This window comes from Benincasa hispida, chromosome 9, assembly GCF_027475165.1.
Source record: "Benincasa hispida cultivar pf3 chromosome 9, pf3_genome.v1.1, whole genome shotgun sequence".
In the NCBI taxonomy this organism is placed as follows: Eukaryota; Viridiplantae; Streptophyta; class Magnoliopsida; order Cucurbitales; family Cucurbitaceae; genus Benincasa; species Benincasa hispida.
In genome coordinates this window covers 43,858,739-43,882,455 of record NC_143486.1, presented here as the reverse complement: position 1 = coordinate 43,882,455, position 23,717 = coordinate 43,858,739, and positions in this window count along the sequence as shown.

The following is a 23,717-nucleotide window of genomic DNA, read 5'->3' as shown; positions in this document are numbered from 1 at the left end:
ATCCGGATAAGTATCGGATAAGTAGATAAATTATTCCCTTAAAGGCTGATTTTGGGGCTTGAACAATGTGGGGCCATACCCTCTCATGACCCGAGAGGAGTTTGGTGATAGTTGGACTATGATTTATTGTTCATTAGAGTGATCAGTGTTACTTGAGTTAGATGTAACTACAGGGGCAAAATGGTAATTTTGGTCCAGTTGTACTTACGAATAATTTGTGAAAAGTCATCGCACTGTTGATTGGTTATATCCAATAGACATAGAACTGTAGTATGAAAAGTGCAATTGTTGGTTTCTAGTGGAGTGACCAGTAGTTAATGGATATTGGGTAATTTAATTAAAAAGGTTTAACTAATTATCTAAGTACTGTTGGAGCTTCAATCTACAGGTCTATAAGATTCCTTCTGTAGCTCAATTGGGATTATTGAGAATTGATTTTGGATTAATTTAAATTGTTCAAATTAATTGAGAGAATTAATTATATGTGATATAATTAATATAAGATATTTGATACTTTATGATATAAAGTTTATTTGAGAGAAAATAAATATTTGAATATGATTCAAATATTAATTATATGAATTGGATTCATATAATTATTTTTTAATATGAATTTGATTTATATTAGATTATTGAGAGAACTACAAACTATATATATATATATATATATATATATATATATATATTATAATACTGGCTATAATATATAGTACATTATATATTATTTAATAGTGGTTGTTATATTATATAATATTGATTAAATTAAATTTGTTTTAATATTATATTATTTTTGAATTTTTAACTCACTCCCCTTAATTCTCTTAACAAAAATCGTGAGAGAGAGAGTTGAAAGCAGTTCAGTCGTCGTTTTCTAAAAATCATAGAAGGTCTGCAATCTAAATTAAACGGCAATTCTCATGAATCAATAGTTTGGATTTGTAAGTAGTGACCAAACAAACAAAACGAAAGAAACCTTATTTCTTTAGATCAAAATGGAACCTTAGTAATTTCCAATTACTCTTTAATCAACAAATTTACTTATTTTAGACTTAAATTTGAGGCGAATTCAAAATTGTTCTAATTGTATAATCATCCACTACTGACATTGATAAACGACCCAAAGAAATTTGATTATAATTCAATTCTTGACGATCATAAGTAGAAAGTTCATATTCTTCAGTCATTGATAAACAATTTGTTGGACAATATTCAATGTAGTTACCATAAAATATACAGATCTTGAAATCAATAATGTAATTAAGCAATTGTTTCTTTCGAATATCCATTTCCAATTTCCAATCAACAACGGGGAGATCTATAGGACATACGCGAACACATACTTCACAAGAGGATTAGTAGATTGTGCATCACGTATATAAATATCTAATACTAGACTCTTAAGCATAAGGTTGTTTAAAAGGGAAATTTTTTGATCAATTTGTAATTCTCTCATTTTCACCTGGTCTGCAAGAAGAAAAATCTCCTCTCAAAACTCATATCTCTCCCTCTCCCAAAATTTATCAGAGAAGCCCACAACTCTCTCTGTAATTCTTAATCTCTAAGGAGAATACAGAAGGTTCTTTTTTGGTGGTGTCTACATTGATTTGTTGGTTTTTGGTGTTGTTCGAAGAAGAGTTCGTGATCGTTCGTTGAGAGGAATTCGTAAAAATCTTGTCTTTAAGAGGTTAGTAGTTTCCAAACCCTAATTCCTTCTTTATTATGAAATTAAAGCATGATGTATTTTATGTTTAGAATGCATAATTAGGTTATGTAATTTTAGATTTCTGTGAAATTAAGAATTGGGACCGATCCCCTCTTCCACATCGGACCTCTCAGTCCTTCACAACCTTCTTCATTGAATTAAATGTATTTTAGCTTCTTGACTATGCCTAGCCCAATTGATTGGAAATCCAACCAATAGTCCTAATTACCTAATTAGCTAAACATGCTAGATGAAACCATAATAAACATACTTAACTAACCACATTACACTCTAGGACTTACACTAAGATAAACATTTAATTTCCATCGTCTAATTAAACATTGAATATAGTTCCCCCTAGGTAAATAGGAACAATGCTTTTCACTATGGACAACAAATTACAAGTCTATCTAACCTTTTACTTCTTGAAAATTAACCTATAATTTCATCTCACATTTACAAGTTAATCTCAAGAAATCAATAGTAAATTTCTAAGTAGTTTGTCAGAAAATTAAGAGAAAATACAACCATAAATCACATTTAAATGGAAAGAAACTCATAGGCAAGAAATAAGAATCACATTCAATCATATATCCCAAAATTACATAGTTCCATTCCAAAATCCTCTAAACTAGAAACCCATAGAACTTATTGCCAATATGATGGAGAAGATAAGATCCAACATCATCTTTATCAATTGCATGGGGAGAAAGGAAGAAAAATACTAGTGGAAGAGAGAAAAGGGGAATAAATTCGACTTAGGGGCGGAATGAAGGTTCATTTTGCCCTAAAATGATAATTTTGAATATATATAGTTGTGGTAGCGCAGTGACGCTGAGGGACAGTGCTGTGACATTGTCCCTCAGCGCACGTCCTGATGCTTTGGAGCGTGACAGCGCTACACCAAAATGGTGCTTTATGGAATTTGTACCATGCGCTGTGCCGGCATGTTGGGGGCATTTTCATAATTTTTCATCTGTTTATACCTCAGTTACTCTTTTTTAGCTTCTAATTGCTCAAAATTAACCTCGAATGGTCTGTAATACTCTGAATGCATGAATTTCTCAAGATCCTAAAAATATAATCATATAAGCACATTAAACATCATAAACGAGTGCTTAAGGCACTAAAATAATACATTTTGGGTGCTATCAAATCACCCTCAACCTAAACATTGATTGTCCTTGAGCAAGGGAAAATAAAAATAAAACATCTGTTACAAATGAATGACTTTAATCTCAAAGAAAAAGGTAACACAATATTCACTAAGATAGGATCACTTGCATGCATTTTCACGCCCTCTCCTAGATTACCGACCTAATCTAGAAAGAGGTGTGAAGATGCTAAACATCATCTCTCCTGATGACATTTTACAATGATTAGTTAATACATTTAATTTTCATTTGACATATTCCATTTCATGACATTCACAAACACATTTCATCACTTTCCCAGCTTCTGTTATATACAAACCATCAACAAAGTTTATGTACTATAGAAACACTTTTTGTAACTATATAACCAAACAACTACTTTTGTCCCACGCTCCCAAAACTCAAATACATAGGTTCGTGATATGAAAACTATTTATAACAAGATTTCAAAACATGTAGACCTACAATGTAGCAGGAAACCCTCATTGTGTGGCAGTGGATAGCCCAGCTTGAATCCTGAACTTTAACGCTACCTGAGGAGGAAACATAAAACATTAAAAAGAATGAGCTAAAGCCCAGTGAGTGGTAATTTAAAATGAACATAAGTTTTCAATAAAGTTGGTCAAATCATTCAGTAAACCATTGGGAAAGTATAAAAGATTTAGTAACATTTCAAACACATGTTCGTAAAACAGTGCCATGATCATCTCATAGAACGCACATTATTAAGCATTCAAGAGTTATCAGAAAACCACACCAACTCTGTACCCAAATACTCGTTTATAACAAAGGGTTACTTTGGACAAGGAATGCCCTCCCCCCTCCCCCTGCGGTGTAAACCAAATCACAAGGTCATATGTGTATGCAGAGCTGCCTCAAGGCTAGATATGGATACACACGACAACCCAGGTTCCTTTGGAGTTCCCGGTATACTCTGGCCATATCTGACCCTAGTAGTCCCCTGATAGCCTGAGTGGCGATACAAGCACAGGCTTTTCTGGACTTCCCAGTATACTTTGGCTACATTTGACCCTGGTAGCTCCCTGATTGCCTAAGTAGTGCTACTGAAACATATTCAAGTAACATGGGAAAATAACCATCTCTCGGGTACAAGAATTAATAGTTTGAAACCACTTTCACAAACTATTAAAAATTATTAAATCCACCGTCAATAGGTTTTCTTACAAAACTATAAAAATCATAATAATGTAAAATCAGGTTCCAAACTACATTTTCATAAATCTAGCTCATATAAAATCAATGGGAATTCAAAAATCAAGATTCAAGCATTTCTAAATACTAGTCAAGTAAAACAGATCATGCCAACACATTTCACAAATCATTGCATATTATCATGCTTATATACTTTCCGTGTGAAAATATTTAAATAAAACCTCTCACAATTCAAACATATAGTTTATATAAAAAACAATTGAAAATAAACCACTCACAGTTACGGGGCACAAGTTCCTTGGCTAAGCCTTCTCGATATCAATTTGACCTGAAACATCAGGTTACTAGACACTTACAAGAGGTCAAGTCAACCTTAAAATTCCCTTAGTGATTCAATGAGATCAATTGAACTCAATTTAACTCCTAAACCCTCACATTTTGCTCCTTAAGCCCATTTTTCTCAAAATATCCAAAATGGCCCAAAATCACTTGAAAATCCAAAATTATTCATTTTAGGATTAAAGTATCAAGAAAATCATAATTGGGCTAAAAAAAATGCTCACTAAGACCTAAAATGGTCGTGGTAAGGCCAATGGGCAGCTAAAATGGGCGTGGGTATTAAGCAATGGGTGTGGGTGTACGAGGCTAGGTGTAGGGCGCACATTGGGGGGCGTTGGACACGATAGGAGGCGCGGGGCATGAGCTTGGATGGACAGGCGTGAAGCAGGCGGATGGGCGAGGCTGGCACTCGCAAGGGTGAGCGACCTGGGCATCGGGCGCACGTGGGGTTGAGCGTGCTTAGGGGTGGCTGGCTCTTGTCTTCGCCTAGTGAAATTCCTACTTCTACCCATATTTTCAAAGCTTTAAAACATATTTCCAATCAAATAAACTTCAAATAACTTTTGTGGAACTCAAGAGGACCTGTTAACTAGCTTACCAAAAGTTTTGGACCCCAAAATCCTCCTCTAAGTGCCCTGAAAACTCTTTCAAAATAGAAAGCTCATACTTACCCGATTTTAAGACAATTTCTGTTTCCTTCAAGTTTTCTCAACGTTTCTAATCTTCAATCACTTCGGTAGCCCTAGGGTTTCTTATACACTTAGTAAGCTTTCATTTGATCTAAAAATCATGAAAACAACATGGGTAAATTGGAAGAACTAGCCTTCTAAATATGCCCTTCATATGCTGCAAAAAAAAAAAAAAAAAAAAAAAAAAAAACTGTCTTTTTTTCATCCAATCATTTTGAACCAACCAACTGTTTGCTTGTCACACCCCCTTTCAGATTATTCTCCAAACCTAAGAAGGGATGTGAAGACAGTAGTCACCAACCCTTTTATAACAACTATTGTCCAACCTGTTCTTATGTACTTTTCTCCTTAGCACTCGTTAAACCTGATTAGTAGTTTATAATCTCTACATCTACCATAATCTCATCATCAAACCATTGCACATATGTATACATACTGCCTACCAAACCAACATACATTACAGATTATGGAAATTTAAGTTTAATACAGCAATAGTTTGACACAAAATCTACCTTTTCCTCCATGACATGTACAGACGAAAACCAGGGTCTGAACATAACAAAGTGGACCACAAAAATTTCAAAATGCTTGGAGTATCTTGAGTAGTGACTGACAGAAAAATCTACTAGGCTTCGGGACATCGACCACTACCTATGTAGAAAAACATTTGAAAGTATGAGCTTTAAATGCTCAGTGAGTGACTAATTTAAAAGAAACATGTTTTCATAAATATACAACATAAACATGCTTGTCATAAAACAATTACATTCTCATTTCTAGAGTTTGAAAATAAAAATTGAAAACATGAATTCATAGCATATAAAAATCCTGAATTAAAACTCATCATTAATTCCTATAAAGCACCTTCCTCTGCCTAAACATGAGGGAGAGCCCTTTTGCTCCTAATAGTAATAACTTTGGTTGAGAGAGAGCCCTTTCGTTCGATCTTATAAATGTCAATAATATATGAGTCGTACGTGCACATAGAGTTGAATTGGAACTTGACTACCTTATCATACCTTCGGTGTCAAGGATTCCTAACATAATTGAAATATGGGTACCTTACCATACCTTCAGTACCAACATTGGAGTAGGGTTGTACAAGGCTTAGAACATTTAACAACATTTCATAAATATAAAACATAATACTTATGATAACATGATTAAAGTTTCATGATAACATGTCATCGCATAGTGCCTTGTAAACAATAACGTGCTTATAAAAAATTCTTTGTTGAAATATCATGCTTCATCATATAAACATAAACCTATGGAAATCTCATGCTAGTTTTACATTTAAAACCTCATTTTTTGAAATCATGGACCATGCAATCAACACATATTTTAAGCATGTGTCGAAGAAATCAAGATATGAAAACAATATGTTAAACTGGCTATGTGCTGAAAATCATTTATAAAACTACTAATTTTGAGATCATTGTGAAAACTTGTCACTCACTGTATTAAGCTACTCATCAAAAGGTCTGTACGTCTCTCCTATTTGCGTTTGCCCTGTAATAAGAAAAAATTCATTGGTTAATGTCATTGGCTCCCTTTTGAGCTGAACTTAAGCATTTAGCTCAACATCGTACTTAGGGATTTTTCCTTATAATTTACTGATCGCATAGCTTAACTCATTGCATCATTACTGATTTTATCGCATCATGATTGAACTCATCGCTTTAGTTATACTTAGCTAATTTACCTTTTATTTGGCTGAAGAATAGCAACCTTCGCTTACGGGTGCTCGAAAAGTCATGAAGACATGCTTTCGTGCCTATGCGTGATTGTTTGTTGCGCATCTCACTTAGCATGCCTTACACCGTGCTCTTTTTGCAGTCTCATGCCTTACACCACGCACACACCTTACCCAATGACTACCTTCGTTAACATGAATCTTTACTAATCACTTATGTGCGTCGTTGCAAACCCTATTTGGTTAGCTGCTTGCTTATCATTTGGATGTAGCTGCCTACTTATTCATCCATAACATTAATCCAGATTTCAACTTTCAGATTTAATAACTTGTAAACCAACCATTATTTAACTAAACGTCCTTTTAAGAACTTGCTCATAAACATCTTAACTTTATTATCTTAGGATTTAGGCATCAAATTCCGCTGGTTAGGATGAAAATTTTCTAATTTCTCAAGCTTGCCCAAAATTCCTTCAATCCAACCGAGCTTCAAGTGGCAACAATACTTCCTCTTAGAAGTCTAAAAATTTTGGCAAAACAATTTCTTTCTTTGCAAGACATATTTATGCTTGGGCTTGCATGTAAGCTTGTCTTAATTAAACGCCACTTGGCATGTTAATCCTTAATTAGCATTTTTGAGGTGCCACTTAGCCCACTTCTAAATGATTAAGCTAAACTCTTCAGCTTAACTTCATTGCATGGGGCTTGCGATCACTTAGGCCCCCCTCTGGTCATTACATCCTTCTATCCATCATCGCTTCAATTGAATGAAACCATCATCGTGTCAATCCACGACATCCTCGTTTACTAACTTCTAAGCCACTCGACCAACACTTACTTCGTAACCTTCTAACACATTGCCTTTGCATCTTCTTGGAGTGCTTGCTTAGGCAATTTGGTCGCTCATACACTACCTACATTAACCTTCACCATACTTAGCCATAATGTCCTCTTCTTGGACTTCTGGCCGCATGGTTCAACAAGACTGGCCCCATAGCGTGACATAACTTCATCGCATACAATTCTCTTTTTTCTTCTAAGTGTTAATCCTCTCTCTACCTCACCCGAGGGCTCATCCTTCTATACTTAAAATATCTTCCTGCCCCCCTAATACCCAAAAGCATTGGTTCCTAACACTTAGAATATTTTCCTCATTTTAACCTTTACATACAAACACAATAAACCTTCCATACATTTCAACTAATACAAACATCATAAGTACATACTTACAAGAGCTTAAATATATAATTAAGAGAACTTAAACATAATTAATTAATGAAACAAAGCCAGGGGTTTACATTGCTTTTCCTTTTACATGGCTTCTTCTCATTTTTCCTTATCCTTTTCATCCCTGAATAACTTTATCAAGTTAAGTTAATTTATAAATTTAGGAAATTAATCTAATTTTTTTTCAAACCAAAACACTCCTCCTCCCCACTCTCACCCCACTTTGTTTCTCCTACCAAATTTTGTTTTTTTTCTTTCCTTTCTAACACTTAGCCAATCACCCACTCATATTCAATAGCCAATCACCCACTCATAATCAATTACTCCAATAATCAATAATGTTACTAAGTTATTAAATAAATAAAAATGAACTTGCACTTGTAAACCTTATCCGAACACATCATCTTCGTTTTGGCTTGCCCAAACAGGTTATGTGAAAGAAATCCAACTACGAGTAATGTCTCCTAACAAGGTGCTAAAACTTACTCATTTCTCAGGGATATTTTAGCACAAAGGGAAACTAGCCGCTCTAGGTTAATCATATCCCCAAGAAAGAGGAATAATCCTCTTCAAAAATATTATACAAACTTGCTTTTACTTTATAACAAGCATTGCCTTTTACAACTTTTTTTTTACTTTACAATAAGAGGCTTTTACAATACAAAACAAGAGTTTGATAAAAAAATCTAAACATGCATTACTAGGTTGAGCTTTCGATTACTTAACATCTATCACCTAGGCTTTTCAAGGTGACAACAAGCATATGGATCAAATAATCCAATCCTAAGCATTCAAAACCAAAGGCAATATGGCTTTGTGCTCAAAGATGCAAAAGAATAAAGAAAATTTTAAATTTGGCCTAAAATTATGCATACATGCTTCTGAATCCTAAACAATGTGACTACATAGTATCTAAAACTAATCACAGAATGTCATTATCACAATACATGCAACAGAATCATCACATAATAGGAGCTCAGGTGCTCAAGGACTTGTCAGACATGCATGCTAACCACCCCCAGCCTAAAACTATACATTGTCCCCAATGTATCTAATCTAAGATCAATAGAAATAAAAGAGTCAAGGGACCAAAATCTCCCCTAATATCGGTTTTGCTCAAGTCTCTAAGGTATGGTAATAGGCTAGCCGCTTCAAATGATGCTCTTCATTTTTAGGGGTCTTTATGAAAGAAAACAAGAAGTTAAACTAGAAAGCAATAAAGTAAAGTAGTGAAGTTTTCACCTGGCTCCCTCTAGAAAGGGCAAATTTTTAATTTCGGTAGCTCGACGTGACCTGTCCCCTATCAAGATACAAATAAATTCTTGTATTTTTCTGATCCCTTCTTTGATGAGTTTATATAGACCCGTAAGACTATAAGACTCTTCATCTTTTGAACAGAACCAGACAGTCGAATTTCTATTTTTTGAATAAGGAAAAAAGGAAAAAAGAAAGAATGGAAAGACTCAATTGACTCTAAAGAGTCTAAAGAAAGAAAAAATGCTACAAACTTGTGAGAACTAAAAGAGAAAAATAAAAAATATACAAAATACTAGGTGTTAGAATAGGACGCGGTCTTTTGACCTTAACTCTATCACCTGGATGTTGTCAAGTTTAGACTGGGGATCCTCCTTAGTCCCACAAACTGGCAAGCATGACATGATGTCCTCATCATCACCGAAGAAGTAGCACTCCTCAAGAAATTCTGCCTTCGAGGTATAGACGATGGGCTGCTCTAATTCACTCTCCAATCTCTACACGAAATCAGTCAGTTGAGCCATATGGTCGGCCATGCTTTGCAGTTGAGCTTGAGTATCCTGCTGAAACTGAAGAGAATTATTAGCAAGTTCAGACACTAAAAATTCCAACATCATACCTAGGCTCGAATCTCGAGGAAGTGGCTCCTCTTCCTCCACCTCGTTGACATGGACTACCTCATGCTTGTGAGCTCTTGGCAAGCTAATGAAATGGGTTGGCAATAACTCGTTTGGCCTCCCAATTGAAGTTGCAAGCTGAGTAATAAGGTGACTCATATTTTGCAAATAAGTTCTAGCCTCTACCTCGAGACAAAGACTTTCCTACTGGAATCACTTAAACTTCTGCTACCTACGAAGGTGTTCTGCTAAAACTCAAAAGTGCTATCAGCAAGCTCATAACCAAAGCCTCTAAAGCCTTACTTGAACTAGAAGACTAAGCATGAGTCGACAGGTGGGGTGCTATGAAATCTCGATTGTCCAAGCTCTATTTTCATCTTGAGTATCTATGGTTAAAGGACTCCTCCCACCTAGGATGGTGAAACTCATCATCCAAATGACCACAATACCCTTGCCTGAGATAGCCATGTGGTACCAGACTCCACTGCAACCTTGGGTCTGCTACCTCTGCTTGCTGTGTATTCTGTCCCGTCACATGGCCAACCAAGGCGATTGACTTAGTAATTTGGTGGTTAAGCCCTCTTACCTCATTGTCATGATCCATTACTCGAATTTCGGACGTCCAAGATCAATTTGAAGATCCTGTCATGCTTAACTGACACAAAAAGAAAACAAATCAAAGCAAAAAAAAACTTTAGCTACAAATTTGATCGAGACTGAAAGGGCATCGTAAACACCTTACGATTCAAATTAAATAAAAACAGATAATTCACGAACTAACTACTTTTACTACTAGGTAGCACAAGTGGCAAGGCAGGTCGAATCACAGGGAAGCACAAAGATTAGTCCTTCAAAGCCCATTTTTAGTTAAAGTGATAAATGGGGGGGTGGAAGGTTGGTGTGGATTGAGATTTGAATATGCATAAAAGCAAGAAAGTAAAGATAGAAATGAAATTAATAGATAGGTTTTAGCTTAGAGGATGAAGATCAAAATGATTTAATTTAACTGTGTTCATCGAATTATCCAAATATAATTTTAGCTTCTTGACTATGTCTAGCTCAATTAATTGAAAATCCAACCAAAGGTCCTTTTACGTAATTAGCTAAATATGCTAGATGAATCCATACTAAACATACTTAACTAACTGCATTACGCTCTAAGGCTTATGCTAGCGTGAACATTTAATGCCCATCGTTTAATTAAACATTTGATATAGTTTCCTCTAGGTCAATAGGAACAACGCTCTTCGTTATAGACAACAACTTACAAGCCTATCTAACCTTTTCCTTTTTGAAAATTAACCTATAATTTCATCTCACATATTAGAAGTTAATCTCAGGAAATCAATTATAAATTCTCAAGTAGTTTATCAGACAATCAAAAGTTAAATGGAAAGAAACTCATAGCTAAGAAATAAGACTCACATTCAAACAAATCTCCCAAAATTATATAGAGTTCATTCCAAAATCTTCTAAACTAGAAGCCTTAGAACTTACCTTCCCAATGTGGGGAAAGGAAGACAAGATCCAAGGTCATCTTTATCAGTTACATGAGAGGAAAGGAAGAAAAATATATGTGAAAGAGAAGAAAAGGGGAAGAAATTCGACTGGGGCTGAATTGATGTTCATTTCTGCCTTACAATGATGATGTCGCATATATAGAGTCGCACTTGCGTGCGCATCCTGATCCTCCGCAGCGTCACGGTGCCATAGGCAGCATCGCAATGTTGCACCAAAATGGTGCCTTTTGGAATTTGCACCGCGCTTAGTGCCGCTGCGTCGGCCTATTGGGGGTATTTTCATAATTTTTCATCTATTTGAAGTCCATTTACTCTTTTAGCTTCGAATTGCTTCAAATTAACGTTGAATAGTCCGTAACACTCCCGAATGCATGAACTGGTCGAGATCCTACAAATATAATCATATAAGCACATTAAACATCATAAACGAACGAGATTAGAGGCACTAAGATAACACATTTTGGATGCTATCAATTAGCATTACCATCGGGACCTTGGGTCAACCCTCATTTGACCTGAATTGAAGAGAGATCAAATTGGGAGGGTTGATCTCGAGGACCCGAGAAGTTTCACCTCGATTCACAACTTTTTTAGGATGGCGATCTTAATAATTCTCATCCTCTTCCCGTTGATGGTTCATAATAGTCTTGTTACTCAATCTTTATTCTTCTTTGAAGATACTATAAAAAATTTTTGTTCCCCACAAATGACACCAACTGCTGATTCTAAAATTTGAAATGAAAAAATGCACTTGACCTTCACGTGACAACAATAGAGAATTATTTATGATATAAGGAAGATGTGATCTCTGAAAGAGAGGAAAAATCTAGGCATTAATGTAGTAATTGCTAAAGTGTCTCCCATTGAAAGTCTTAGGTAGCATAAACATAGACACAGACATGAAACATGATACAATACGATATGGTGACACACCAATTTCTAAAAATGTAGGACATGGACATGTTGGGGACACACTTATTTTTTTTAAAAATAAATATGTGTAGATATTGTTTAAAATTCTTTATTAATTTTTCACCGACAAACAGATCATCTAATTAAAAAATTCAGTGACCGAAAAAAACTAATTAGAAAAAAGAAAAACTTTACACAAGTAGCAGAGTTGTTCGTTTGACGACAGAAGGGTTAGATACGGATGGCAAAGTAGTGGCGGTGGTCCGACGAGGTAGCAGCAGAGGTCATTTATAGAAGAAAAGGGAAAGAAATTATTAACTACTTTAGGGTTTCTTTAGTTTTTAACTTTTTATTAAATAGAATATAAATGGATTAGGCCTGGGCTTATCGAAAACTAAAAAAGAATATATGGGTTGATGTTTGTGTGTCCATGTGTGCCCCTTAAAGTGTCTAATTGAAAAAAGAAAAAAGACATTCAAATTGCGTGTCTGACACGTGTTCGAGTGTGTTGGTGTCAGACAAACACTTCGTAAAAAATAAAGTGTCCCTGATTACTAGCCTAACTAAGTAAGACTTGTTTAAAGACGAGTATGCCCTCTAGTCTAAATCTTCCCATGCCATTACATATAGTATCCACATTCTACATAATAAGAGTGTTCAAAAAACTCGATAACCCAAACAACACAGACTACCTAATCCAATCGTGAGAGTTGGTTAAGTTAGACATTTTTTGTTTGAGTTGGGTTGATTTTTTGGAAAACCAATAATTTAAGTCGATTTGTAGGTTATATATTTTTTTGGTTAGGTTGACCCAAGCCAACCTGCATGAATACCTAGTATGTGTTGATACGTGCAAGTGCACACATTGAGTAATAATATAGTTAAAACGACCTTGGTTAAATATCCTCCTCAGGGAATCAGATTGATAATCTTTTGGCTATTCAGAGAGTGTTTGAATTTTATTTAGAAGACCAACTAGTGATACAAATTAAATGAATTAAACTAAGAAAGCAATAAAAGTGATCAAGTATGGAAACCGTTCTAAGGAATAGATTTCGTCCATGAAATTACTAAACTCAATTATTTTAACTCTTGAACCAATTAACACAATACTTAAATCTAGAAGTCTTTTATCCAGATTGTCCCTTTCGAAAACAATCTTTTCTTTTACTTAATTACTAATTAATAATCATTTGAAACTAGAAAATTAAGTAAAGCATTAAGACTCTTCATTAACAATCTCTACCATTATCCAATTACTTTCAGTGTGTTTAAAGATAGTCTGGCATTCATGATCTAATCTAAAACCTACTTGCTAAATTAGGATTTAAATCATGAAACCATTCAAATATTGATCAAATATTCGAAAGCATTAAGGACAGTCGTGCTAGAATGTATTAATGTAAATTAGATTCAAGATCCACAATAGTGTTTAGAAATATTCCACAAAATCCATTTAACCCTAAAACAATGAGAATTTAGCCTAACTTCTCCATAGATAGAATCATAATTAGAATTAAAAACAAAAAAGAATCTAAGTTATAAAAGAGAAGGAAAAACATATTCTGGCGTTCTGGTATCATCTCCGTGTGGAATTGACCTTCCAATGCTCTCCAATAAACTTAGGCATCAAAGATCTCGGTACACTACTGAAACAACTCTCTCTAGACTTCTAAAACTTCAAAACTTGATGACTGTGGCCGGCAATAAACTATAGACTATATAGAAGAAACTTTCCAAAACTGTGCAGGATTTTTCCAAAAATAGTCTAGCGCTACAGGACACGCCGCGAATCTCTTGTCCTTTAAGCCCTTGGGCATTTGATCCTACCGCAACGCCTCGTAATGTGAGCTAAACTCAACATTACTGCAAGTACATGGGTCAAGTTATAGTAAAACGACCAAAATTTCGAATATCGTCCTCTAGAGACCAAATGCCCAGATTATACTTAGCTATTCTCGAATTATCTCGATTTTATCTAAGGAATGAAATTGTGATAATATTTTAAGCAAGGGTGAAATTTAAGAGATAGAGACGTCCAACAGTTTTAATTTCCTTAATTACTTCATTAAGTCATGCAAAATATTTCTATGGATTCTTATGCTAAAGATGTGTTTAAATCTAAAAACTAAAATCCAGATTATATCTTCCAATAATAATCCTTTCTCATGTAAACCTAATTGATTGTTAATTTCTTGAAACCAATAGAATATATATCTATGATTAATCTATGTAATAAGCACAAGAATATCAGGAAACAATCAAGCACGCAACATCCATATAAAATACAAGCGCATTAACTTAAATCCACAAAGTAGTTCATCAACAACCTAGAACTAATTGTTTAGCCACGCATCGATACTACAAATGCATTCTCATATATTGCATTCATTATATACAATAAATAAAGGTAAAGGAAATGAAGAAAAACCACTTTTGAAGCAATCTTTATTGTTGAAGCCTGTCAGTTTCGCCTCAATTCGTGCCTTGGGATCTCGAACGACCTCTAAATGAACCTGCAATTTTCCTCACTTTTTCCTATACTAAAAACTCTCTGTAAGGCTCTAACATTCGTGATGTGGTGTAATTCCTTCGACATCCAAAACCCTAGGACACTATATAGAAAATGATTTCCAAAAACAACCAATTCTTTTCTAGTTTAGTCTATGTTGTGGTGAGGTTGGGTAGCATCACGACGCAATCTTGCATCGCGCCCCATCGCTTCTCTTTTGTCGCAGTGCTGCACTGACTCTCCATGTTGGAGCTCTCAGGAAATAGCACCAGGGTCAGCACTGTGGGCTGTCCTATTTTTTAAGCAACTTGCTATTTTTCTCCTTTTTTCTTCCCTCCTTTTAATGTATAGCTCACTTTGACATTGAATCTCCTTCTCAAACATAACACTAAAATCCACTAATAAACACATAAAATCTAACAAAATCATATTAGAATCTATCCTAAATCAAGAACTATAAATGCTTTGAGGTGCATTTCACAGTAGTGCTTTTGCCTATCACTGTAGCACTACATACGATGTCGCGACACATCTTCTAATTAAGTATGCTTTAAACAGTAAAGTAATTCAAGGAGAAGAGAGTTACTTTTGAAGATAATTTTTCAATCTGCTCCAATTCCACACTATGGTCACGATCTCAACAACTCTTCAATGATCTCACAAGCCGGACACCACCACTATGTGTTCCCCACTATTCTCCACCAAGGAAAAGGTTTGTGGGAACCTTTATGGAAGATTAAGAGAAGAATTTTATGTCGAGAAACCTTTTCTCTATAAATTTTGAGTGATGAGAAATTTTTAGTATTAAGAGAGAATCTTTTTAGCAAGAAGAACTTTTTTGTTCCGTGTTTTCAACAATGTAGAACCATTCTACATTTGCAGTGTCAGGGAGATAACTCCCTTCTCTCACAATAACCTACGTTAACTCCCCTATAATTGCATGGGAGTTAATTTTTAATAAAATTAAAACATATTTAATTTAATTAAATTCAATAAATATTAATTAATCTAGTTAATTAACATTAATTAATTTAATATCATATATTTAATTAATGTTACATTTGAATCATATTTAAATGTATTTTCTTCTCATATACTATAGTTTTAATATGAATTTCATTCATATTATTTAGTATTTGAATCTTATTCAATAATATTATTCCCTCATATTATATAGTTTAATTTTGAATCTTATTCAAAATTAACTTTACAATGTAATGTATCTATATACATTATATTAATTGTATCATATATAATTAACTTAATTTCTCTTAGAATTTGAACAATTCAAATTCTTCCAAAACTATATATTCCTTGTATTACTCTTAGTGAGCTAGCAGAAGGACCTGATGGACCTACAGATTAGAAGCTTCAATGACTCGAGATTGATTAATTAATCTATTTAATTGAATTAATTGACATTCATTAACTGTGGGTCACTCTATTAAAGACCCACAACTACACTTTTCACACCGTACAATATTTTTTTACTCTTCACAAATTGCTCGTAACTACAACTGGATCAAATTACCATTTTACCCCTGTAATTATCTCTTACTTCTTAAGTACCACTGATTTTTCTAATGAACAATTAGTTTATAGTCCAACTATAAACTAAATCCTTCTCAGGTCAGTGAGAGGGTGAGGCCTCATTATTCAAGACACAGAATCAGCCCTTAAGGGAGCAATTCATCTACTAATCTTAAATACGGGAATGAATGAATTCCATCTTGTGTAGCTATGTTTCCAGCTCCTTACTCAAATAAATTACCAAAATGGTAAGCTAATTGAGTCAGGGAATCGAGCCACTCTCGCCCATACAAACAAAAGGACTGTCCTCATAGATAGAAGTTCATAACTCACTCAAGATTGAGGTTGAGTTATATATGGTCATTCTATGAGATGTTAATCTGAAGTCAATGGTGTGTTATAAAGAGAGATTAACCATTTCACTGTTTGGTCTTATAAAAACTCTTTGTATAGAATACCCTCATTCGCATCTCTCCACATGAACGATTTGAATTAAATAATTTGTAACACTTACAACTCTTGTAATATTTACAAAGTGCGTCGTATCCATAGTGTCACCAGGATAAAAAATCCAACCTTATCCATATACTACAGATTATTTAGGTTATTACTTGAACATGATCAACCTGTATGTTTACCACAAACTGTTCAAGTTACATAAAATAACCTTCAAATAACTTATTAACTATAAGGCTTTAGAGCATATATCACAACAATCTCCCACTTGCACGAAAGCCGGTGAGACATAAGTCGATGAGACATGTAACCTAGGGCATATTCCATATCCAATATTCTCTCCCACGTACTCTAGTGTACTAGACTCATTTCTCGTAGTCCTGGACATTATAGGAGATCCTCTTACACTTTAGGCTAGAGAATCTAGTTATATAATTCAAATTGTTATGTCAACAAATACCATTTGGTCACCACCATGATGTTTCTCTCATTTTGTTTTTATTTTTACAACTTGGCGTTCACAAATATCTCACACTTAGTCCTTGCACCACACTATCCCATAAAGCGGATAGACTATTCATATCTTAAATAACTTTAAAATATTTAAGGATATACCATGGCTATGCAAATTATTGCTTCAAAAGCAAAAATATTGCCTTGTAGCCAATTTACACCACTTAGGATAAAACATGGATTTCTCTAATCCATGTATGAGACAGTGTATCTCATAGAAGATCAAATCTAAAACTTTTATACACCAACGTCTCATTATTCGTCAGTTTTAATTTTCAAACTCAATGATCATACCATTGATTTAACCGATATAACTAACCAATTGTATATTAAATGCTATCTAAGTCTCATGTAAGAATTACATCCCCTCAACACTTGTGGTGTCTTAGAAAACTTTTCCTTAGACATATCAACTTCACTTTATAATAATATATTATCATTCCATCTGAAGCTATTGGATCGAACATTCAACAACAACTTTGTAAATGTAAGATGCATGAGACAAACTTAACATCGTGTCCTCAACATCTCTATGTGGATATTTAATATAGAAAATCACTTCAAATCAACTATTTGAAATTGGTTAGATAGTTAAACTTTCATACCGACTTTCACTTCGTTCATAATGAGTAAATATCAATATAAAAGAGATAAATACCTACTTTTAATTTTCTTGTCTGTACAAGAACATTGTCATTGTTCAATGTCATGGATTATGATACTATATCAAACCCTTCTACTCAAAGATCCTAACTGTGATATTCATTTCTCAAATAAACATCATAATTTTGCAAACCTTTTGCAATTCAATCTTTGAAAATTTTCTTGATTTGTGTAGATGCATTGAACTTCCTTTTATAAAAAAATTAATTTTTTTTACATATCTCATATGCAGCAATGAAACAAAAATGCATAGACTCTATTATAGTAACTAGTGAGAAAATTGACTCAGTGTCTAATCTCATCCACCAGTTTTAGTGCTAGTTTTCACCATTCGCCAAGAGTCTCATCTTGAAGATTTTTATTTTCAAATTCTACACTTTAATGTCTCCTTTTGTGCATCCATTCATATTCTATAGGTTTTATCCCATCAAGAAAATCTACAAAGACAAATTGAGATTAAGTACACATGTTTTATCTTAAGTATTATGACTTTGACATAATGTCTTTAATCAACACCCTTCAATTCTTGTCACCCAGTATAACATCTAACTTCCAATAAGTCATAGCAAAGGTTGAGTCATCTCATAAGTTTTCCATTACTTTTGAGGTTTATAAGTTTTCATCTTCTCATTTAATTTTGTAAACTTCAAGTAAGCCTATGTATAGATTGAGTTATCTCATAACTCTCCCACCACGATGAAGACTTATCTGGTTCACAATTAGAATGTGACTTTCAAATGAAAAAAAATGGTTAATAACACTTGTTAACTAGCAAGTGGTCTTACTTGGAACTAGTTAGTCAACACAACTTAACCTTTTTACAGGTTTCCAGCCTTTCATTCGACATTCTTAATAAATACTGTATTTGTCACACAAATATATTAGTTTATTTTGGACTGCATAAAAGGCCATTTTATAACTCCTTAAGGACTACCTACATTTAGGTGTATTTTTTAACATTTTTTTTGCCAAGCATATTTGTTATGGGTTTGTTTTGACACAAGTATCACAACTTACCCAAATACTGAAATGTCGTAAACCGATTTTACAACACTTTTATAATCCAAAATTGTTTCTCAAACATTTTTGGAGGAAACAATGTTCACAATTGCTATCTCCATTACATGTCCTTGGTGGAGTCTGGTATCAATATGATTTTCAAAAGATTAGGATTATGTTTAACAAAGTACTGAACATGTACTAAGGTTAACAAGGCTACATTTCTTCTATTGCAGCACAATTTCATCCAAATTTTACCTAATGCTTGAGGTTGAGATCTAATTTCATTTCTATCACTTAGGTATAGTACAATAGATTTTCTATACTAATCATCTGATCATAATGCCACAGTATACTTGTCTAAATGACGTAAACTTTAATCTAATTTCTTTTGAACATTTCAAATAAAATAAGACTTAAGTTACATTACTCATAAATACTCATTAATTATATTATTGACATATTTATGATGTCGGACTTACTCTTTCAGTCACTAGATCACTTGAGTCAAGATGCATAAGCCCAAAGGATTCTTTGGCCAATTAGTCTTATCTAATAAGGTTCAATGCCACTCTTGCATGAAAAGCAAGAATTTTGACACGTAATAATACTATAACTCTAACTCTTAAAAAATTACCCGTAACTGTCATTTAAATACCAAAAAAAAGTATCCTTATGGGAAAAAAAGAATTTGTTTTTCTTTATGGATTCATTAATCCTCACTATCTCTTAGATTAGTATTCAAATGTATTTATTTAAAGCTGAACATATGTTCAAATAACTTTTGAAAACATGCCTTATCACTTAAAACATTTCATACTCTATGAATTATTTAGAAATAAAGTCGGGAGAAATTGAATTTAACTTATGGTGATAAAAACACCAAATTCAACATAAATAAACGATATTTTAATGTCTCCCACTACTTTAACTGAGATGAACTTTCTGTTACCAACTAGTAAAAGTTATTCTACTAATTTAAGTATTTGCCAAGAAACATAGTTTAATTGTAATAAAAGAAAAAATTATGACAATGAATCCATATTCAACTATCAAGGTATGAATCTTTATTCTCCACCAAGAACTTAGTAAATCAAATTTATTTTATTCTTGATTCTCTTCCTTTTTGAGGTATTTCTAAAATTCCTCGTCGTATGACATCCCAAGCTAATTTGAAAACTTTTTCCTTATTGACTCTAGTCATAGAAATTTTTCTTGGACTCAGATAATACTTAATTTTTTAGCCATTTAGTTTCCCATGACTTTAACATACAATATGTTTTTGTCATAATTTTATCTGCTAATCTAGACACATTGTATGTTATCCAAATGATAAAAGTAAGCTATCTCTTCATTTATAATTCATGAACATTTCATGAATCGGCAACAACCTTTTGAGAATATTTCCTAAATAAAAGACAAAGTTAAAAATACACTGCCATTACAAGTGTTGATGACATTTTTTCAAGCAACTTATTTATCAAAACTTTTCATTTATATCGGTAATTAAAACCAAAACTCCTAAGAGAAAATGACATAACCTCGAACATATAAAATATGTTATTTGACTATATGCATTCTTTTATCCATTTTAATTCAGCGTAGAAATGAAAATGAACCCAATAGTTTTAATATGACCTTATTCGTATTAATTTAAAATTTTCTATCCATGTCTCCTCGATGCACAATCTCTCGGATAAGATTATATTTGCAGTTAATATGCTTTCCTCTCTTGTGGCTTCTAGGCTCCCTTGAATTTACCACACCACCACTATTATCACCATAAAGGGTGATGGGATTTGACATGTCAGGAACAATTTCCAAGTCTGTCAAAAAATTCCTGAGCCAAACAACTTCCTTAGCAGCTTCACAAGTAGCTACGTACTATGCCTACATGGTAGAGTCAACAAATGCAACTTTGCTTTGTGCTTTGCCAAACCACAACTCCTTCGTTAAGAGTGAACACTAATCTTGATGTGGATTTCTTAGAATCCTTATCAGTCTGAAAATCAGAGTCAATGTAACCTGTAAGGATCAAATCCTTAGTGTCATACACAAGCATGTAGTCTCTCGTTCTTTGAAGATACTAGAGGATGGTCTTGATTGTGGTCCAATGATCAAATCTTGGATTGGACTAATGTCTATTGACAATCTTTACTGCACAACATGGTATACATAAGGCGGACAACAATCGATGCATGAAAAGTCCCTCTCAATTCCTTAACCTTATGAGGAGTCTTAGGATAATGTTCCATAGACAATACTATTCCATGCTTGAAAGGTAATAAAGCCAACTTGGAATAGTGCATCGAATATCTGACAAGCATCTTGTCAATATACGATGCCTGAGACAAGGCCAATGTTTTGTTCTTACGATTCCTGATGATCTGAATCCCTAGAACAAACTGCGCCTCACCCAAATATTTCATTTGAAATTGGATGGCTAGCCATTTCTTTACATCTGTCAGTAGACCTACATCATTCCCAATAAGTAGGATATCATCCATATACTACACTAAGAAAGCTACTAAACTGTTGATGATTTTCTTGTAGATACAAGGCTCATCAACATTCTAGTCAAAGCCATAAGACTTGATCACCTTACCAAATCTTATATTCAAAGATCAAGATGCTTGTTTCAATCCATAAATGGATCAATTAAGCCTGTAAACATTCTTCTCTTGACCTTATTTAATGAATCCTTTTGGTTGTTGCATATAAATGGTCTCCTACGATTCAAAATGGCAGTCTTGAAGTTCATTTGCTAAATTTCATAGTCATAATATATGGCAATGGACAAGAGAATCCAGATAGACTTAGGCATAGCAATGGGTGAGAAAGTTTCTTCATAGTCCACTCCCTCAACCTGGAGTATAACCTTTCCCACTAGTCTAACCTTTAAGGTTTGCACCTTACTATCTACACCCATTTTCCTCTTGTAGATCTATTTGCGACCTATAGATTTTACCCCATTAAGTTGATCTACAAGACCCCATATAGAATTGAAGTACATAGACTTCTTTCTAGATCCATGGCCTTAACCCAATCATCCTTGTCCACATCATTCATTGCCTGGTAGGACAATGGATCCTCAACTTCATCATTTGATATGACGGCTATGGTTTCTATTTGTAACGACCCAGATTTGTACGCATACAGGAAATTAAATGTCAAATAATAAGCAGGACGAAATTTTATTTAAAGGGGTGGAAATTTAGAAGGAAAAAAAATAAAATAATAAATAAATAAATAAATTTGAAATTGGAAATTTATTCATTATCCAAAAGATAATGAATAAGGGAGCGAGCGGGAGCGAGAAAGTGGGAGAGAGCGAGAGCCACACCAGCGAGAAAACTGGAGAAAACGAGATTCTGAGAAGAGAGCTGCGCGATCGAAGAAAGAATTTGTGAGCGAGAAACCCAGCGAGCGATGCTAGCGAGATTGAGGTTGGCGAGAGTGGAGAAAGCGAGATCCTTGGAGAGAGCGAGATTGAAGGAAAATTGGAGAGAGCGAGAATTGTAGCGAGGAAGTTGGAGAGAGCGAGAGTAAAGAGAGCTATTCTTAGCGAGACAGTAGGAAAGAGCAGGAGCGGGAGCGAGAGCGAGAAAGTTGGAGAGAGCGAGACGGAAGAGAAAATTTGAGAGCGAGAGTGGAGAGAGCGGGATTTCCAGCAAGAAAGCTGGACAGAGTAAATTCCTAGCGAGAAAACAGGAGAGAGCGAGATTTTAAGAGTAGAGTGAGCGAGATTTGGACAGAAGCGCGAATTATGCATTGAATTTGGCCACGATCTTATAGATTATACATGGAAAAACCCTAAAATTGAATACAAACAAAGAATGATGACGTAAGGGCAAACGTTAGCCAAGATTAGGTGTCTTATTGAGAGGAATCCATAAACCATAAGTAATTTTAAAGAAGCCACCTGTACGATGATTTATCACACTGAGAAGAGCTGAAAACTACTATAAATAGGACCCTTTGCCGAAGATTTAACCCATTCTCAAACAAATCTCAGTAACAAAGAATCGTGTGAAAAAGTAAGTGTGAGTGAGGAAGTTCTGTAAGATTAAAAGAGAAAAGCTCGGGTAAAATGCTGTCCAAATTTCCTTCTAGTTTAGAAAGGGAAAGCTCTACTGATCAAATCATAAAGAATAATAAGGAATAATTATATCACCGTCAAGGTAAGTAGTTTATCTCACCCTCTCTTTAAATGTTCTATGGTAGTATACCTTTATTACGTTGCATGGTTATGTTAATTGTTATATTGCATTACATGTTTAGAACACGTTTCTCTACAAGGGACCCCATGCATTATGTTTGTTCACGATTACGTTAAAACCAAGTTTTAATTAGGTGTAAGTTATGCTTCCAGTCTAATCTTATGGTTATGCTAATGGTTGATGTTGGATGCGACTCTGGCCCTACTGGCTGCATGACCCGCTAATCATCAGATGGGTTAGTTTCCGCTTAAGTCCTCATCTTCCTATCAGGGCGGAAAAATTTATGTTGGAAGCATAACGTTTATGCTAATGGTTGATGTTGGATGCGACTCTGGCCCTACTGACTATATGACCCGCTAATCATCAGATGGGTTAGTTTTCGCTTAGGTCCTTATCTTTCTATCAGGGCGGAGAGATTTATGTTGGAAGCATAACGTTTATGCTAATGGTTGATGTTGAATGCGACTCTGGCCCTACTGACTGCATGACCCGCTAATCATCAGATGGGTTAGTTTCGCTTAGGTCCTCATCTTCCTATCAG